The sequence below is a fragment of the Ochotona curzoniae genome, unplaced genomic scaffold (genome assembly GCF_017591425.1).
Source record: "Ochotona curzoniae isolate NIBS_2020 unplaced genomic scaffold, NIBS_Ocur_1.0 scaffold_274, whole genome shotgun sequence".
Taxonomy (NCBI): domain Eukaryota; kingdom Metazoa; phylum Chordata; class Mammalia; order Lagomorpha; family Ochotonidae; genus Ochotona; species Ochotona curzoniae.
Genome location: NW_024467101.1, coordinates 3,304,546 through 3,323,471, shown reverse-complemented (window position 1 = coordinate 3,323,471; position 18,926 = coordinate 3,304,546).

Genomic DNA, 18,926 nt, shown 5'->3' with positions numbered 1-18,926 from the left:
TGCAATTCTCACTTTAATTATGAATCAGATTGAATAAGAATTGTGGAACAACTTGCTGAAGCTTGGAAAGGGGCATATAACTCGGGACCATCAACTGGATGAATCACATTTTTGCAATGCTCAATAGTTGCAACTATAGTTTAGCATCAAATACTCGACTGTGCTAAACCCTAGCTTAAGGATTACAGACATGCTTCTAAAAATGTCAAGAAAGTGTTGAAAAACAATTTAGAAGAACCTGGAAGAGCATGCGGCCAGGCTATTCATCTAAAGCTTTTATTTGAAATGAAACTTAATCTTACCTCAAAGTCTAAGACATTTTATTTTTAGTATCCTCGTGCAATCTTTGCTGAACCCTTTCTATCTTTTGGGTTGAAAAGCTATTTTAGCTTCCGCTTCAAATTCTCACTGGTATTTTTTTTTTAATCTCAAAATAGACCAAGTGGAGAAAGAAGTTGGCACCTTGTCAGATAACCAAGAGTTTCAAGCATAGGGTTGGGTAGAGGGTCTCATGGAATATTTTGACAAATGTCCAATTAAAGCAACTTTAAAATATGTATTTACCCAGCCCATCATGCTGCAGTGGCTGCAGCTGCTTCTTGAAGAAGACAGCATCTCAGAGTCCAGCCATTTTGTGCTTCTTCCTCTGAACAGACTAAATATGTTCCTGTGTATATTTATACAGAAAACACACTCTTCATGATTATCTAGAACAGAGTAACTGCACACCTGTGTGTGTTTTGCAGAAAACACCCTCTTCATGCATAGCTAGAACTACTGCTTATCAGATATACTACGACAAATTGCAAACATAATTGCTTTCCTTTTGTATTCCTGTATGTTTTCCACATGTCCCATTCCTTTATCCAACATATAAAACTTATAATGTTAGGTTACATTAGTGAATATGAACTTATTAAACACCTGCTGTGTGTTGCCTTTGACTAGGTAGAATTTATGTATGACTTTTTGATCCTTTATAAGGTCTCAGTAACTTTTTCATCGACTCTAAGGCTAAACAAATTAGGTAATAAAAGGTCCATTTATTTAACATTAAGCTGAAAAAGTCAGTGGATATTTATGCCTCAGCAACTTTGCATCCGTTAGGAAAGAAATGGCAAACATATATAAAAGAAGCATTATTTTTGAAACACTAATTGCTTTCTCATGTAGTTCACAACTTCTTTTGAAAGATTTATTTTGGCTATTTGAAAGGCTGAGTGAAAGAGAAAGATCACCCATTCACTATTTCAGTGCCGAAATGGCTCCTATGGCCGGGACCAGTCCAGGCCAAATCCAGGAGCCTTGGAGTTCTGTCTGGTTTTCCCTCATGAGAGAACCCCAAGAAAACTGGGGCATTGGTATCTTCTGCCACCTTCCAGTGCTTTAACGGGCAGTGGGACTAAAAATGGAACACCTAAAACTCAAGTTGGTGTTGTTACAGAACATACACAACACCAGTTCCAGCCCACAATATCTTAAGCCTTGGAATCAGGCAGGATGTCATCATGGACTTTCATACGTTACAAGCTCATTATCACAGGCCGTGCTGAGAATACACCTTCCCTCGGACGTGAGCACAGATGAAAGCTGTGTGGGAAACGTGCACCAGCCACAGGTAAACCATCTCTTTAGTTCTTTGAAGATGGAAACATCACTGAGCTTCCCTCAAAAATAAAAGCCTCCATGAACACTCTGTTGAGAACCATGGGAGACGTTGGCCACTCGTTTTGGGGACCATGGAACACAGAGTCACATGTGTCAGTGGTAGAGTCACAAAGTAGACGCTCAGATCCAAGCTTGGCTATGTGCTAGATGTGTGATTTAGGAAGCACATAATTTGGGTTTACACTATGAGTCACATGATGACTTCATTTACTTTGTCAGCTTCCTTTATAAAAGTAATATATTTTATATATTCAAGGCGTTTTAAGGGATTCCAAGCACAAAGTGATAATTACATAAATAAACTTTATACATTGGTGTTGATACTAGTTAGGCTCTCATTTTCATAATTTTAACTTCTTTTTCACCAGCCCTTTCCCACAAGGCCCCAAATGATGCTAGAGCCCCTTAGTTTTCCAAACGTGAAAGCCTGAACAACTTAACTCAGCATTTTATCTCCTTACATAGTGGAAAAGGGACATTTACAATCTCTTGTTCCAGCAATTTTATGACTATATGTCATATTTAAAAAAGAATAAATAGTCACCCTAACATGAGAACTGGGGACCCTTTGTGACTATAATGTTGATTTGATCACAATTCAGTGTGTAAATGCATTCAAACATTACATCACACCTACTATAAATATGAGCAATTAACATTCTTCAATTAAAAAAAAACAAAAATGCAAAAAATAAAGACAAAGACTTGTGGTAGCTGGGTTTCATTTTCTTACTGTGCCCATTACCTTATCCTGTTTTGCTTTTTTTTTTTTAAAGGTATATTTATTTTTATTGGAAAGTCAGATATACAGAGAGGAGGAGAGACAGAGAGGAAGATCTGTCTGATGATTCACTCCCCAAGTGACCACAATGGCCAGAACTGAACCAATCCGAAGCCAGGAGCCAGGAGCCTCTTCTAGGTCTTCCATGCAGGTGCAGGATCCCAAGATTTTGGACCCTCCTTGACTGCTTTCTCAGGCACAAGCAGGGAGCTGGATGGGAAGTGGGGACACTGGGATTAGAACCGGTGCCCATATGGGATCCTGGCTTGTGCAAGGCGAGGACTTTGGCAGCTGGGTCCTATTTTGTTTTGCTCTTCAGACATCTTTAATGTTCTGCTTCTGTGTTCTTCCTATACTTGAATACACTTCACACAGCTCCCAGTGCTCCACCGTTACTTCATTATAACCTTCTCTGCCTCTTGAGAAATCCATGTGATCTACTCTCTCATGTGGCCCTAAGGAGTCTTGGTCTGCATTCCATTTCATTGTTATTATTTTTCATGATATACAGTGTTGTAGATATAGTTCGCCTCCACGTTGCCTTCCATCTTCCCCATTCATCCCCCCATTTTGTCTCACTGTTATTGCAAAAGTATAGTCCTTCAGCAACAGTCACAAGTTCAGCATTCTGCAGTTTCTGCTTTAAAACATTAAGTAGGACACTGCTTAACCTCTACACAAATACTGACATCTTTCAGTGCAGGCAGTATGCCAAGTAATTCAACAAACATAATCCCAATTGATCAGCATAAGAACTCTGTGTGTTGGGTAAAGGAGATAACGTTATCTCCACTTGACAAATCAGAGGCTTAAAGCTCTGGGAACTGATGTGCATAAGCTTGTATTAAATCAACAAGTGCTTCCTCTGTATGAACTTTCACTCAGACTTTAGGGACCTTGGGAGTTTCTCTATAGATTAACTCAAAGGTTCGTAGCTCTGAAAACTTTAGAAGATCAGGTTGACCACATTTCCTCAAGTCTTTGAACTGACAAAATTTATCACTTCTCAGGATGCAGGGCTGCCTGTGGATACAGTTTCTTGCCAAAATGTTGCTTTCATCATCTTTGTAGTAATGCCCGCTTTCATCTCTAGCATAGTAACACACAAGAATTTTGTGTCGCCGATTTATCTCTCTTCCAATTTAATCACGTGAACCATTTTCCTCTGAGATCTTCAACAACACTTCTCCAACAGCGTCCATTTAGTTAGGAAAACAAAGGCTAAAACAGAACAGATGTAAGAGGATTTATGTACAGGAAGCCATTCACCAAATATAAGGAATCCCACCCTTGTTTATGGGCAAACTTTATTATTTGCCCAGCACATGAACAGGGAAATTTCAAGTGCAGCGTAGCAAGCAGACATAGCAAGCAGGTTCATGAATAGGCAGGTATCAATCTCCTTTGATTTGCCCCTATTGATAATCACATGGACTGGGTTCTCTCTCTCTCTCTCTCCCCCCTCTTCTCTGTCCTGATCAAAACAAAAACTCACACTGCATATTCCAGGGACAAACAAACAGCAGCTCAAATTCCATGATTCTCAGCTTACTCTCCCTCAGCTCTCCACACATCACCTGGGGACAACACTTCATGTGTTGTTCAACTTAAGTCATTTGGAATCAATGGAACCTAACTGGAGTAGGATCTGTCTTTGGGACAGAGACTCCGGGAAACTTCCTATTTCCAAATCCTGAAATATTGGAGGGAGTTACCACGAAAATAATAAACAAATAATGGCATTTGCAAAGGGAAGAAAATCAGTGACTTATAAATTACAAACTTACAAAAGAAGGAAAATGATGAAGCTTTTTTTTTTTTTTTTTTTTTTTTTTGCTCTTAGGAAATGCTATTAGAAAAGAAAATGGAACTCAAAGTGAAATGAGTGTGAACAGTGAGAGACCGCATGATACCCAGTTTAAATACTCTCCATCCAAAGCTAGGTGATATGAAGTTGGATGACCTTGTCTTGAAATTAAATTATTGTCCAGAGGAATGTTATTTTTTTTATTATGATGACTTCCTTCATGAAAAGTAGAACACATATGAACAGTTCCGACATGCCAACGTGGGATGGGAGAACATTGCATCTTTTTCACTTTTAGGGATAAGATGTGATTAAAGACAGCATCTTATTTACAAAGGAAGGGGGGGAAAAAGTCCCAAAATTACAGATTCAATCTGTAAATATTTCTGTCGGTGGTGCCAGAGCTCCACGAAACTGTTGTGGGCTTCCAGACAAAAGGGAAAGTGGACGTGGGGGCTTTGCTGTCAGCACATGCAGCAAAGGCGCTGACTGCTAGACCACAGCAAGACATCCAGGAGCCTCTGCCTACTCAATTTCAGCGGGCCGGTTCTTGCAGGAGAACACAGCACTGTGGCTGCTAAAGGGGCAGCAGTGCCTGAGCCACAGCTGCTTTCTGCTCACACTGTGTTATTCTGTAGTCTCTGCCATTCTTCTCCATCACGGCACAGCCCCACTGCCAGTGAGTGTGTGACCTAAGAGAGTCCAGTGTCATTCTATTCTCCAGCCCGACATGCAACATGCTTTGGTGTGGATCAAGGCTTAGAATCGCATCCAACGTTTCCTGTTCTCTCTGATGGCACCTGTTGCTGCTATTTCTGAGAGAAGATTGTCCAGAATCTTCCTCAGTGAAGCTGTCCTGGATTCTCCAAGCCATGCTATGCTTTCCTTCGCATCTCAATCGCTCCTTTTGTTTTTCAGACTACAAATTTTGTTACCATCTTAAAACTTACCACTATCTTTTCAACTTACTATTTTGCTACTTTCTTGATGTAACATGTTAGTCATCAGTCAAAAGGCTGAATGGCTGTACTGAATAAAGAGTTCAACAAGCTTGGATTTCCAGTGCTCCTCCCAAAACCCTCCCCCCATGGTGCATAACCACCGTTCAAGTTCAGTTGAGATTCCTTCATTGCAAGCACATACCCAGCATTGAGTCCAGCATCTTATTGTCCTGATAACATTTAACGGCTTAAATCCAAGCACCTATAAAACTGTATCACATAATACAATGTTATTAACAATAAAAAAATAAATATAATAAAAAAAGAGTTCAACAAGCAAAAAGTCAAAAAAAAAAAAAAAAGACACAGTCCCCTAGGAAAACAGGCAAAGGTTATACACAGCAAACCAGCGGAAAACAGTGTCCGGCTTCAATCACATGAACTAAATCTATTGCAGTATTTACTGTGCTGATCTCAGTGCATTGCACTGTAAATTGTGTCTGTGACACAATCTGCAACAATTCTTTAATGAACTGGTGAAGATTGAAACTGAGTGGCAATGAGGCAACAGTACTGGACACAAGAGGGAAATAGAGCACAGGCTTCAAAGCAATGCTTTCTTGGGAGTTAGCAGCGTTTCTGCCCCGCTTTCCAAAAAGCACGGTGTGAAAACAATCAGTATTATTTCTTCTTGGCTGAAAAACACCACTGTGGCTTCAAGTGACACCTCTACGGAAATGAGCTTTGGCAGCTGTTTTCAATCAAGAGGGGAGCTCAGTTGACTTGATATTCAATCCTGTTGGATGCAGGAACAGCAATGGCAGTTAGACAACCAGCACTAGAATCCACCAATTGACCGTGCTGCTCCTTGCACACTGCCAGGCTAGGAAGACACATGATAAAAACTGGCAATGGGCCAAGAGAAACCCAGAACCAGAGGGGTCAGTCTTGTGGCTCAGCAGGCAAAGCTGTCACCTTCGATTCCAGCATCCCATGTGGATGCTGGTTTGAGTCCGAGCTGCTCCACTTCTGATCCAGCTCCCTGCCAATGTGCCTGGAAAGGCAGCAAAAGATGGTCCAAGTCCTTAGGATCCTGCACCCACATAGAAGACCCAGAAGAAGCTCTTGTTCCCCAACTATAGGCAGCTGCCTAGGTTGCATTGTACCTGAGAAGGTGTTGCAATGCTGGGAGAAAAGCAGCTAATATCTGATGGGAATTCTGGGCCCAGTTAATGCAAAATTGTGTTAACTATACCAGTGTGCCAGCCTAGTTGCCTATTCATTTTTTAAAAAAAATATTTGGGTGGTGGGGGCAGATGCCGGCACACTAGCAGACAGAATCAAGGGACCCACACATGAGTGTGCATCGGTCCTTGGTTGGCAGGCAGGGCCGAAGGCTGGCACAGCACACCACCAGATGACGGGGCTTGGGGATCTGTGTGCTCACAGGCATGGGGGGCTGTGGGTTGCTCAGGGAAGAGGGTCTGGGGATGTGTAGGAGGGAGGACTGCTAAGGGAGAATGTGACAGGTGAGGAATGACTTCCGGGAGACTTCCACTAATCAGGCTACTGCACTTGCAGGTAAATGAGGGGGCTGAGTCTGAGTGGTTTGGAAGAGGAAACAATAAGACGTTTCAGGGCCAGACCAATATGCACGCGTGCACGCGCGCGCGCACACACACACACACACACACACACTCACACACATACGTGGGCTTGTTGGTATCAACCACCATCTACTGGTGCACCTGAAAGCACACTGTTACAATAAGTAGAAGACCAAAGCAAGTGCTCACAGCTTCCTGGAGCTCCTCCTATAGGTGAGCTCCTCCTGTCTGTGTGTTTCTCCATCTCCCTGAGCTCCTCCTGCCCGTGTGCTTCTCCATCTCCCTGAGCTCCTCCTGCCCGTGTGCTTCTCCATCTCCCTGAGCTCCTCCTGCCCGTGTGCTTCTCCATGTCCCTGAGCTCCTCCTGCCTGTGTGTTTCTCCATCTCCCTGAGCTCCTCCTGCCCGTGTGCTTCTCCATCTCCCTGAGCTCCTCCTGACCGTGAGCTTCTCCGTGTCCCTGAGCTCCTCCTGACCATGTGCTTCTCCATCTCCCTGAGCTCTCTGCCTGTGTGCTTCTCCATTCTCCCTGAGCTCCGCATGCCCGGTGCTTCTCCTGTACTCTGAGCTCCTCCTGCCCGTGTGCTCTCCGTGTTCTCTGAGCTCCCTCTGCCGTGTGCTTTCTCCGTGTTCTCTGAGCTCCTCCTGCCCATTGTGCTCTCCATCTCCCGGAGCTCCTCCTGCCCGTGTGCTTCTCCGTGTCCCTGAGCTCCTCCTGCCCGTGTGCTTCTCCATCTCCCTGAGCTCCTCCTGCCCGTGTGCTTCTCCATCTCCCTGAGCTCCTCCTGCCCGTGTGCTTCTCCGTGTCCCTGAGCTCCTCCTGACCGTGTGCTTCTCCATCTCCCTGAGCTCCTCCTGTCCGTGTGCTTCTCCATCTCCCTGAGCTCCTCCTGTCCGTGTGCTTCTCCATCTCCCTGAGCTCCTCCTGTCCGTGTGCTTCTCCATCTCCCTGAGCTCCTCCTGCCCGTGTGCTTCTCTGTCTCCCTGAGCTCCTCCTGCCCGTGTGCTTCTCCGTGTCCCTGAGCTCCTCCTGCCCGTGTGCTTCTCTGTTGTCTCTGAGCTCCTCCTGCCCGTGTGCTTCTCTGTCTCCCTGAGCTCCTCCTGCCCATGTGCTTCTCCGTGTCTCTGAGCTCCTCCTGCCCGTGTGCTTCTCTGTTGTCTCTGAGCTCCTCCTGCCCGTGTGCTTCTCCGTTGTCTCTGAGCTCCTCCTGCACGTGTGCTTCTCCATTGTCTCTGACCTCCTCCTGCCCGTGTGCTTCTCCGTGAGCTCCCTCTCTCAGCAGCATCAATCTGGGGCACCTTTGGTTCTGCTCTTTATGCTACCTTGTTCTCACGTGTCCTACTAGGGGCATATCTGTGTCTCAATCTTCCCTTTGTCCTCCTGTTTTGCTGCTTGCATCTGCAATGACTCAGGGGTGAGCAGCACTCTGAGGAATCTGATTGTGAGGTTACAGTGTTCTGGGTAACTATGGTAACAGCTCTTGACCCTATAATAACAAGCCCAAGGGTAATCACTACATTTAAATTACATTAACACGTATTAAAGAAAAATAGGCATGTCTTCAATTATATTGATGTGAGGATATCAATTCTTAGTTGTATATGTATGTGTACAACATGGTAGAAATGTTACAATGATTATGTATAATGTTTTTTTTAAAGATTTATTTATTTTTATTACAAAGTCAGATATACAGAGAGGAGGACAGACAGAGAGGAAGAGCTTCCGTCTGTTGCTTCACTCCCCAAGTGAGCGCAATGGCCGGTACTGCACTGATCCGAAACTGGGAACCAGGAACCTCTTCTGGGTCTCCCATGCAGGTGCAGAGTCCCAAGGCTTTGGGCCTTCCTCGACTGCTTTCCCAGGCCACAAGCAGGGAGCTGGATGGGAAGTGGAGCTGCTAGGATTAGAACTGGTGCCCATATGGGATCCCAGCGCATTCAAGGCAAGGATTTTAGTGGCTAGGGGTGCCGCCGGGCTCCCATGTATAATGTTTTTAAGAAAAAGGGAAAATAGGTGTTGCCACTGTTGGTGTCAGCTCTGCTTTGAGCCCAGGCTGCTCCACTTCCAATCCAACTCCCTGCTTAGGGCCTGGATGGTGCAATGAGTGGGCCCCTGCACCTGCGTGGGAGCCCTGGGAGAAGCTCTGGCTTCGGCCTCAGCTCCATGTGTAGCAGCAAGTGGGGGGATGAAAACGCAGATGGGTGATCTCTCCTTTCCCTCTACTTCCTCCCTTCTCTTTCTCTGTTAACTCTTTCAGTTAAATAGCACAAATATTAAAAATAATAACAAGGAAAACAATACTGAATCATAGAGATACCGTTAGCACATATTCTTATAGAACCATATTGTGCTAGACTTCAGATATTACATCCAAAGAATTAGGCAATGAGTGGAATTTGGAGGGCACAGGGCAAGAAATGAGGCGGATGTTAGAAGACACAGGTACACTTGTGGCGTCACTAAACGATCACCCTCAAGTAGAAGCTGCTGAAAGAAAAGCTTTATAAACTGGTTCTAAGAGACAGATCCCGGGATGCTAGGCTTGCCTTTTGAAAGTGGCTCCCCCAGCAGCAGTCTGCCCGGACTTTCTAGTAAGTGTTAATGAAGTGTCCAGGACATAGGACTCTGGGTGTGGGAAGGTCCTTCCGGGAACATGCTGCTTGCAGGTTTCCTTTTTTTGCTGCTTGCAGGTTTCCTTTTTTTGTACCGTTCCGGCTCCTTTTGCATTCAATGTTAAAGATCAGTTTCATTCTAATGTCTTCTGTAGAGCAAGCTCAAGTTGAGTGAACCGTTTCAGGTGCCTTATGCCGCCCGTGGGCTGCAACTTGAAACAGGCAATGGATGGAAAACGGTGCCCATCTTGAGCATGGTCCTTCTCACCGCTCTGTTCCCCTCTTCCTTTCCCACTGACAAGAAACGCACCTGCAAAATAACAAGCAATCTACTTCTCCCCCTCTTTTTTTTTTTTTTTTTTACTTAAGTGAGAACAAAATGAATCTCAACTATCGAAACAAGGGCATATCGTTAAAATGTGTGACTTGAGCTCCCTAAGGACACTAGTAAGAGCATTGCTCCACCTTTACTTGAGTAAAAGGCAGGCTGACTGCAGAATCATAACCATTCTGAGTGTAGAAAATTCTCTGTGACAAGCCCAGGCCAAGCGGGAGGCCTCCATAATGTTTTCCTCATTTGTTTTTTTCAGTGTGTCTGGAAATCTGACTTCTCCTGTGTGTGTCTATAGCTGGCACCTGTTTCTTATGATTTAGCTGTCTGCAGTTTCTTGTGAATATTTCTTATTTTTTTTTCCCAGAACATTAACTTCCTTAAAGAACAAAGCATTTCCAAAGCAACAATACATAATACACCTTCCAATATATACTATACATAGTTTTCTATCATGAAGCAATCTTTTTGTCTTTTATTTTAGTTTTGGCCTCGTTACTTAATACACTGATGTGTGCCAGACACTCTTTTCCTGCCCTTAGTTTGTAGAAATGAAGGGCATAAATCATGTCCCTATTGACATGATTCATTGACAAGCTAGTGAAGAGACCAATGTGTGACAGGTAGATGCAATGATACAGACTACAACCTCAAAACCATTGTTTCTACCTCCCGACTTTCTCTCCATCTTTAGGTCCACATTTTGGGGGCCATTGTTGTGTTGCGTCGTGTTATGCTTCTTCTTGCCACATTAGCACCCCGTATTTCAGTGGCTGCACCATTTCCAAGACAGCTCCCTGCTAATCCGCTTGGGATAGAAGATAATCCGAGTGCTAGGGATTGTACCACGTATGTGACAGCCAGGTGGATTTCCTGGCTCGAGCCTGGCCCACGCCTGGCTACTGTAAACATTTAGAAAATGAAGGAACAGAAGAAAGGTTGTCTCCCTGTTTCTGTGCTTCTCCGCCTTTTGAGTAAAAAAAAAAAATCAAACAAAAGAAAAATCTTACAAGAAAATAAAGGACCGAATGTTCAATGTTCCGATAACCTTTCAAATGCTCCTATAACCCCCCTTTTTTTCAAAATCTGGATGTGTTATAATCATCTTGAATGGATTTCACTCGATGTTACTAACTCCTGGAGTTTTTCTACCACTTTCAATTTTGGCCTACGTATTAAAACTGGTCCAAGGACAGAAATGAAACAGGCTCACTCAATCCAAAAGTCCTCAGCCTTATGGGTTGAGATGGGCTCTAGCGTGAAGACCAACTATTAGTTAATTCTGAATCACTAATAACAATCAAATTGCTAAGCCTGTGACAGACACCCTCTGTTGATTGATGACAGATGAAACTCCAATGTCTTTGCCAGCCATTTGCTATTTAATGACATCTTAAAGCCATCTTGTAACACCTCAGTTTTGCGGAGTTCCCCTCTCCTTCTAGACAGACTGTTCCACGTTGTAGGGATTCCTATTAAACTATAATGTATAGTGAATCTAAAAAGTTTTGAATGAGTTTGCGATCTGTAACTATTCTTGGAGCTAGAAATACAGTTGGGGTAGGGGTGGTTGGGGTCCTTTGTCTCTCTGCTACACACAGCATTACTCTTAAGGTACTCAACAGTAATACTATCATTATTTTCTTAAAAAACATTGTATGCAGCAGCTGGTATACTAAAGGCAGATTTTGCTGCATGCAAGCATCCCAGTGTTTCTTGGGCTCGGTTCCCATGATGTTCATCTGACATGTTTGTTCTTCTCAAGGCCAAAGGGCGCATCCTTTAAGTTAGTCAGTGGATGTGCTAATGTTGATATATTTTGAGATAATATGATGGATCCGAAAAGGAATGCTCTGACTTGTTGACATAATTAAATCTGTAGCAACTGTTTCTTTTACAAAAATTGTGCTAACCTCAAACCCAAGCAGGAAAAGAGCCATAAAGCAACTTATGTTCAGAACTATTTTCCTTAAAAGCACCAATTAATAATTCATTCATTATATCAGTGTGAAGCTTGTTTCCATAAATTATTAATGACTAACTATATTTCTTGTTGATATGCACAACCTGTCTCCAGCAATTACAAACTGTCACAGCCCTATTGTAAGTTACAGTGAAAAAGCCACATGGGGTAAAGTTCCTGCAGTAATATATAATTAAATTCACTATCATTGGGAAACTTTTATTAAGCAGTTAATTCTATATGACAGTGTGCAAGAAAAACACATCAGCCTGGTGTGTATTATGAAGTCTTATAACCTAAAATAGCCTCCAGGATTTGTTGCTACTGAACAAAATGCTTTCTGAACACCATGACAGACGGTTCAATAGAAATGATGGGTTCTAGGGTTGCCTGTTGCAGCAATGTGAAGACCCTGTAGTACCCCCACGTGTGAGGAAGGAGATGAGGGGAAGCATAAACGTGAAGAGTGTCTGTCTTGGGGGAAGGCACACAGAGCTGTTTTAAAAAAATGCAGTGAGCAGTTGGGTAGGGAGAGGCAGAGCCGCAGCTATGTGTGGAGGCTCCGAAGAGCTCAGATGCGAAGGGAGGGTGTGCATGGCACAAAACTTGGGAAGGGGTCAAGGCTGAGTTGTTCTCCGGGGAGTTCCGGGATAGAGAGAAGTGAAGCAGAAGGCAGCTCAGAGGACACGAGTAGTTTGGAGAGGAATAGGAGCTGCATGAAGACAGCTAGAATCACACTCCTGAAGGGGAGCCCTGTACTATTCCCCAAGGAAGAAACCAGGGTAAGAGACATAAGAATTACATTGTGTGGTCTGTGTGCTTTCAGACAGGAGATAGCTGTTTGGGGCAGGGCTACATTAGCCTTGCTTTTGTGGATACAATGAGAAGCCCTCCAACCGACAGAAAGCTGCTCTTCACTGTCAATGAACTCAGACAGTTGAAGGCCAAGTTTCATTGCCCAGGTGAAGTGTTGGTGGCAGCAGCTAAACAATTTGGACGCATCCTCGTACTGTTCATACTAGCAAGAAAATGGAGGCTTCATTCCAGGAATGGTCAGCACAGGGGAAGGAAAGCACCCGCCACTCGCTGGACTCTAAATGACTTTCAGTCTGGGTGACGAATCGCAAAGGATCAGAATGTAAATTGGTTCAACTTCCACATTGATGAGATTCTGAGCTGGATGTCTCCAGCTGGGAGCTGCTCCTGTTGATCTGACTTTGTCCTCCAGTCTGTTCATTCTGGGAGCCTGGAAATGATTCCTTTTCCCTTTCCTGTGGGACAAAGATGGCTTCCAATACATTGTTATGGTTATTCAAGACTGTCTCCCTTTCCTGTGATGAAGAGAAACCACAGGAAACAAACCGCCAAGGCCACACCCTCATCAATATCAGCCTCAGGGCTTCCCTAAGTCCTACCTTTACACATTTATCTTTCTCTGTTTCACATCAATTTCAGCAGTGGGGAATGCCCCGAGGCTAGAAGAGACACCGGATTCAAATGAATCACCCTCCTGTAAGTCAAGTGTTTTGCCTTCAAGCAAGACAGAGCAATTATTACCCAACATGGGTGCTCTGCCTGCTTCTCAAGGACACACAGGAGAGATGCATCAATCACAGCGCTGCTTTGTACACTGCAGTGGCTTCTCTGAACACCCACTGTTCATTTGTGCTCCGTTCTCTGCTTTCTTTCCACAGTGGTGATACGCTTGCACAGGGAAACTGAAGAAGACGGTGTGTGTGTGTGTGTGTGTGTGTGTGTGTGTGCAGCATCCTATCAGGCTTCTTAAAAATATGTCTTTTATTTATTTGGAATGTATAATGACAGAGAGAGAAGGAAGAGACACAGAAGCAGAAATCTTCCCTGCTGATTAAATGGCTTCGATGCCAGGATGATGTCAGGAACCTGCAATGTCATTGGGATCTCCCAGATGGGCAGGATTAAAGTATCCAGGCTATTGTCTTCCACTCCTTTTGTTGTAGGGTTTTCGACCCTGAGTATGGCCGCAGGCTCAATTCTTGCCTCTTCGAGAAGACGAATTTTCATGTGGACACAGTTTATTAGAAAAGCTGAGAAGAGGAGTTCCTGTCCCTAGTGATGGGAGGGGGTTTAAGAGAGAAAGAACCCGTACCTCCTGCCGTATTGGCAAGAGGAAGAGAGAAAAAGACCCTAGACTTCCTACCATTGTGCCAGGAGGAAGGGAGAAAAACCCAAACCTCCTGCCATGATGGCAGGAGGAAGAGACAGAGGAAAAAAACCCAAGTTAATGGCTGGGGTGGTGTCTTTTAAACGTTCACCTCAAAGGTGTTTCTCTATAAATAAAGGAGAATCCCTGGGTTTCCATGGTACTTGGCCCTGGGACAAAAGGCCCAGAAAGGTGTCACTGCCCAACTTCCTTAGTCCCTTTTTAATGATATAGAGGCCAGTCTGAAACTACCGCCTTGGCAATGGCCAGAGACAGAACTGGGCTGACACTTCAGGTGGGGAATCGGGGTGTTAATGTCACCCTTATGTCTTGGGGAAGAGTGTTCTGGATATGTTAAAATATGCACTGTCTATCGAGAGAAGCATGCTCTGGTGAATCCAAGACATGGTGAGGAAAACACCCTTTGATATTTGAGAGAAAAGAAACGATGACTCAGGGAGCCAGAATAGCCTAACTGTGTACTACCCAGTCTAACTCCGCTCTCACTTTCACATGTGTATTAGGGAGCTGGACTGAAAGTACAGTAATTGGGGCTCAACTGGCACACTGATATGGGATGCTGGCATCTCTGTCTGGAGCTCAATCTTTTGAGCCTTAAACTTGGCCTCAACCTCTCAGAAAACGAACGATTCTCTGTGGAAAAATATTGAGGGACAGGCATAGGTATAGCATCAAGGAGACTCCTCAAGGCAAATGGAGAAGCAATTATTCCGGGAGCCTGGAATAACAGGGGCCCGGCGGCATGGCCTAGCGGCTAGAGTCCTTGCCTTGAACATGCCAGGATCCCATATGGGCACAGGTTCTGATCCCGGCTGCTCCATTTCCCATCTAGCTCCCTGCTTGTGGCCTGGGAAAGCAGTCGTGGACGGCCCAATGCCTTGGGACCCTGCACCCATGCGGGAGACCCGGAAGAAGTTCCTGGCTCCCGGCTTCAGATTGGCACAGCACTGGCCGTTGTGCTCACTTAGGGAGTGAATCAATGGACGGAAGATCTTCCTCTCTGTATAATCTGACTTTGTAATAAAAAAAAAAAGAAATGAATAACAATGAAATTGAATTAACAGGCAACCGCATCAGCAGCCGAGATCAGCAAACAGAGGCTTATTTGGCATATGTGACAAGGGAGTTTCTTGTTTTCTAGATATGTTGAACTGAGTTTGGAAGAATAAGAGGGTCAAAGCAGGGCCAGGGAGGGAAGTCATGTTAGGCTCGGTCATATGCTAAGCAAGTACATGTTGCTTTTATGAAGTAGAAGGGTTCCTTGTATTAAGCACAGGGTCTGAAAGGGGCAGTAGTGAGAGATGAATAGAGAGGAAGGTAGGGCAAACCACAGGTGAGTCAGGGCAAGGGGTTGCGCCCATGCCATGCACCTGTGGCCCAACATCCTAGAAATACTCCATCTCAAAGAGGGTTTCAGACACAGTTTGTTCTGAGTGGTGAGTATTTGGGGAAATAACTGGTAAACTGCATCATGGCCTTCATTTCTCCTAAAACAAATGGAGTTCAGTAACTATGTTGCGGTGACGGAGTTTTAGTCATCACCTTTGATGCCAGAATCCCATAGCACAGAGCCTGGTTCAAGTCCCAGCTACTCAACGTTCCATCCAGCAACCTGCTCCTATGCCTTGAAAGGCAACAGAAGGTTGATGAAGTGTTTGGATTCCTGCCACTCATGTAGAAACCTGGTCTTCTGGCTTCTTGCTTTGACATGGACCGGCTTTGACTGTTGTGGCCATCTGGGGAGTCAATCAATGAACTAAAGACTTTTATGAATCTCTGTCAAATAAATAAGTAAATGTTCCCAATGTATTTAGGGTCCAACAATGTCCTCTTTGAATCCTTATCACTCAGTTGGACCTGGTTTTGTTTTTCATTGTCTATGTGTGGTGGAGAGTTGGGATCTTTGTGCCTGCCTCTCTGGTATCAGAATTGTGCTCCCTGCTGTTGGCTTCTGCTGTATTTGTGTGACTCTGTGTGCGTTTTCTTTTCTTATCATTGAACACAGTTGGAACGTTTCACACAGGAAGTGCCCCAGATGGTAAATTCTTGGAAGATATCTGCAGAAATCAGCCAGCCTTACCTAGTGATTGAGTTTGTAATTACCTCTGACAAGTACCAGGGTCACAGAGTCTGTATCTTTGCTCAGCCAGACCACAATGTGGTCTCAGAGCTTGCACCGAAGCACAGGCAAAGTCTGAAGAATCATGCCATGAATGTATTTGTATTGGGGTCTAAACAGACAATGGCTGGTGAAATGTCCTTCGGGGGAAGATCTGAGCAAAGGGATTTACGATAGCAAACATGATTAAAGGGTGGAAATGAGATATCAATGTTTCAATTAGAGGATTGGAGACAGAGCCTGAAGGGGTAAGAATTTATCCTGAGATTTTTATAATGATCCTAATTCTTTCTGAATTGAAAAGGAATTTAGGCACAGGCATCTGAGATCCAGAGAAGTTAAGAAAGGAGAGCTATAGTTATCTGAGCAATTTTTTGAACATACCCACTGTCACAGTCAAATAAAATCGTGCTGACACGACTACTTGACGTCCACAAAAGTCTTTAAAGGTCTTTTTCAGTTCAGAAAGCAGACAGGGACACGTACTGCACCAGTCATTCCAGAGCAAACACACAGGCATTGATAATAATTAACGTTTATTGAGAGTACATGCAAATAGCCTCCCTCCTTGTTAAGTCCATTTTACTGAAGAGTACTAGATTTTGAGTCATAATCATTTGTAAGGCAATCGTGCACAGGATTTGATTGGAATTCTTAAGATAATACCACAAATAAAAGTGTGCTGGCTTTGCCTGATAGTCACTGATATTAAGGGCCTGGCATGGTAGTCATTAGAGATTCCTGACGTGAGGTGTCATAAAGATGTCAGCTGAGTCACTTTCCGTGTGGACACTAGCATGTCAGCAACCAGGCGTGCCTTAGGTATAGGAATATTGTCAGTGAATTTTGACAATTAATTAGGCTCTGCTGGCAGGACAGCATGAAGAAACTGTGCTATGATTTGAGATTGCTCTGGTGGTTACCATTGAGTTCCCAAGATTTCAAACTAAGGGTGTGTCAGACTTTCTGTGTGGTCACACACCATATATAGCAAGGACCCTCTGTGGACTTCAATTTCTTTCCCTGAAGTTGTGTGGACTCCACCTTGGGGAGTCCAGAGGAGCCACGCTCTGTGGTCTCACAGCAGCCCCATCCACCCTACGATATTCCACATAACTCTAGGTCCATCTGCTTGTCCATCTGCTGAAATCAGAAAAGAAACTGATGCACTGATTTAAAACAAACAAACAAAACATCTCTCCTGTCCAGCTGAACAAAAATGTCTAGTTAATAATTTGGCTCTTGAAAATAAGCAGTGAATGTGGAACCAAGCCTGTCTGTGTATCTGGTAGCTCTTTCTTGCTTTTTTTTTTTAACCAGTGTTCTGCCTAATGTTTGCGTCTGTGATGGTTCTATTGCCCAGCAAGCACACCTGTCTTTATGAAAATAGTATAGCAAAAGAAAAATGGAAAACTCCCCAATTATTGATGTACTAGATCTGTGTTTGTCTTTTGAACAGTTCCGGTTTCATCTCACATGGAATGATCAGGAAAAGTGTAAAAATCCAGAAGTGAAAGAAATAAGTTTATCCGTTAAAAACAAATTTCTTTCCCTGAATACAAAATGTAGCAAAGTACACAAGTGCATTGAAGACATCCAGCCTCTTTGAGACACTGGATCCCCCATTTTATGTCTTTCAGGGAGTGAAATATTGAATTGTGAACTAAGATGCCCTGATCCCATACTGAAGGTCTGGTTTCGTTTTTTTTTCTGCTCCAGGAACCAGTGTCAGCTTCCAGCTTACACACGCAGAGAGACTGCAGTGATGTTCCAAGCAGTTGAACCCTTGCCATCCTTATAGGAGATCTGAGTGCCTTGCTCTTGGCTTTGGTCAAGTCTTGGTCATGGATGCTATAAGCATTTTGGAAGTGTACTAGCAGATGGTAGTACACTGTCACCACTTGCTCCCTCTCTGTGTTTATGTATCATCTATATGATTGTTGAATGTATTTTTAAAAGTATGATATTGAAACATATAGCTTATGCTTAGATGATGCAGAAGATTGAAAGCAGAAAAAATGCTGATTTTTTTCATCATTTAGATAATTTTCAGGTTACTGATGATTTTCTACTGTGTACAGACATAGCACTTATTTAAGAATGTATGTGCTAAGTTAGTTTCATGCCGCTCTTTTACTGGAAAATGTGGTTTTAGTGATCTTGCTTTGTCTCAGTGGAGAGAAATACGCTAGCGTTTGACAAGAACTGTAAGCACGGTACCTAGCATGCTACAGGAGTGAGAGAGAATTCCTCAACTTTCTGGTTGAAAATGGTTAATGAAAGAGAAAATGAAATGTGATCAGAACACTAAGAAATTAGTTGGGATGGTCCAAGTGAAAGGCAGGTGGATGAACAGGGCATCTGAACTGGGAGTTATGCTGCTTGAGGGAATTGCAATGAGAGTCTCATCGTGGGAGAGAAACATAGGAATGCTACTCAGAGCTCCGTGGTAAGTGTGAATACCTATGAATGAAGAAGGAAATACCGCACAATTCATTTTAAAGCATGTTGAATAACCACCTTTACTCAATCTTTATTGAAGTCAGCATGCAGATGACAGAAACAAAAATTCATGACTTGGGGAAGGTTTCCATGGAAACGATAGGCTAGAAACCCTAAAAAAACCACCTTGCTCCAAAATGCAACAAGGAAATTGGCAAAAAATTTGTCAGAAAAATGTTGTTAGAGATTTGGAAATTAACTAACTTGCAACAATCCTGAAACTGATTATTCCAAGAAAAAATCTGCTGAAAAATGAAAGCAAACTCTGTGACATTTCAATTTGTGTTATTTCCACCCCACAGCTCCAGCTGCATAGAAACTTTAAAAATCAACAGGCACACTCACAGGCAAAGCCAGTTGTGTGCAACACTGGAGGAAGTAGAATGAGAC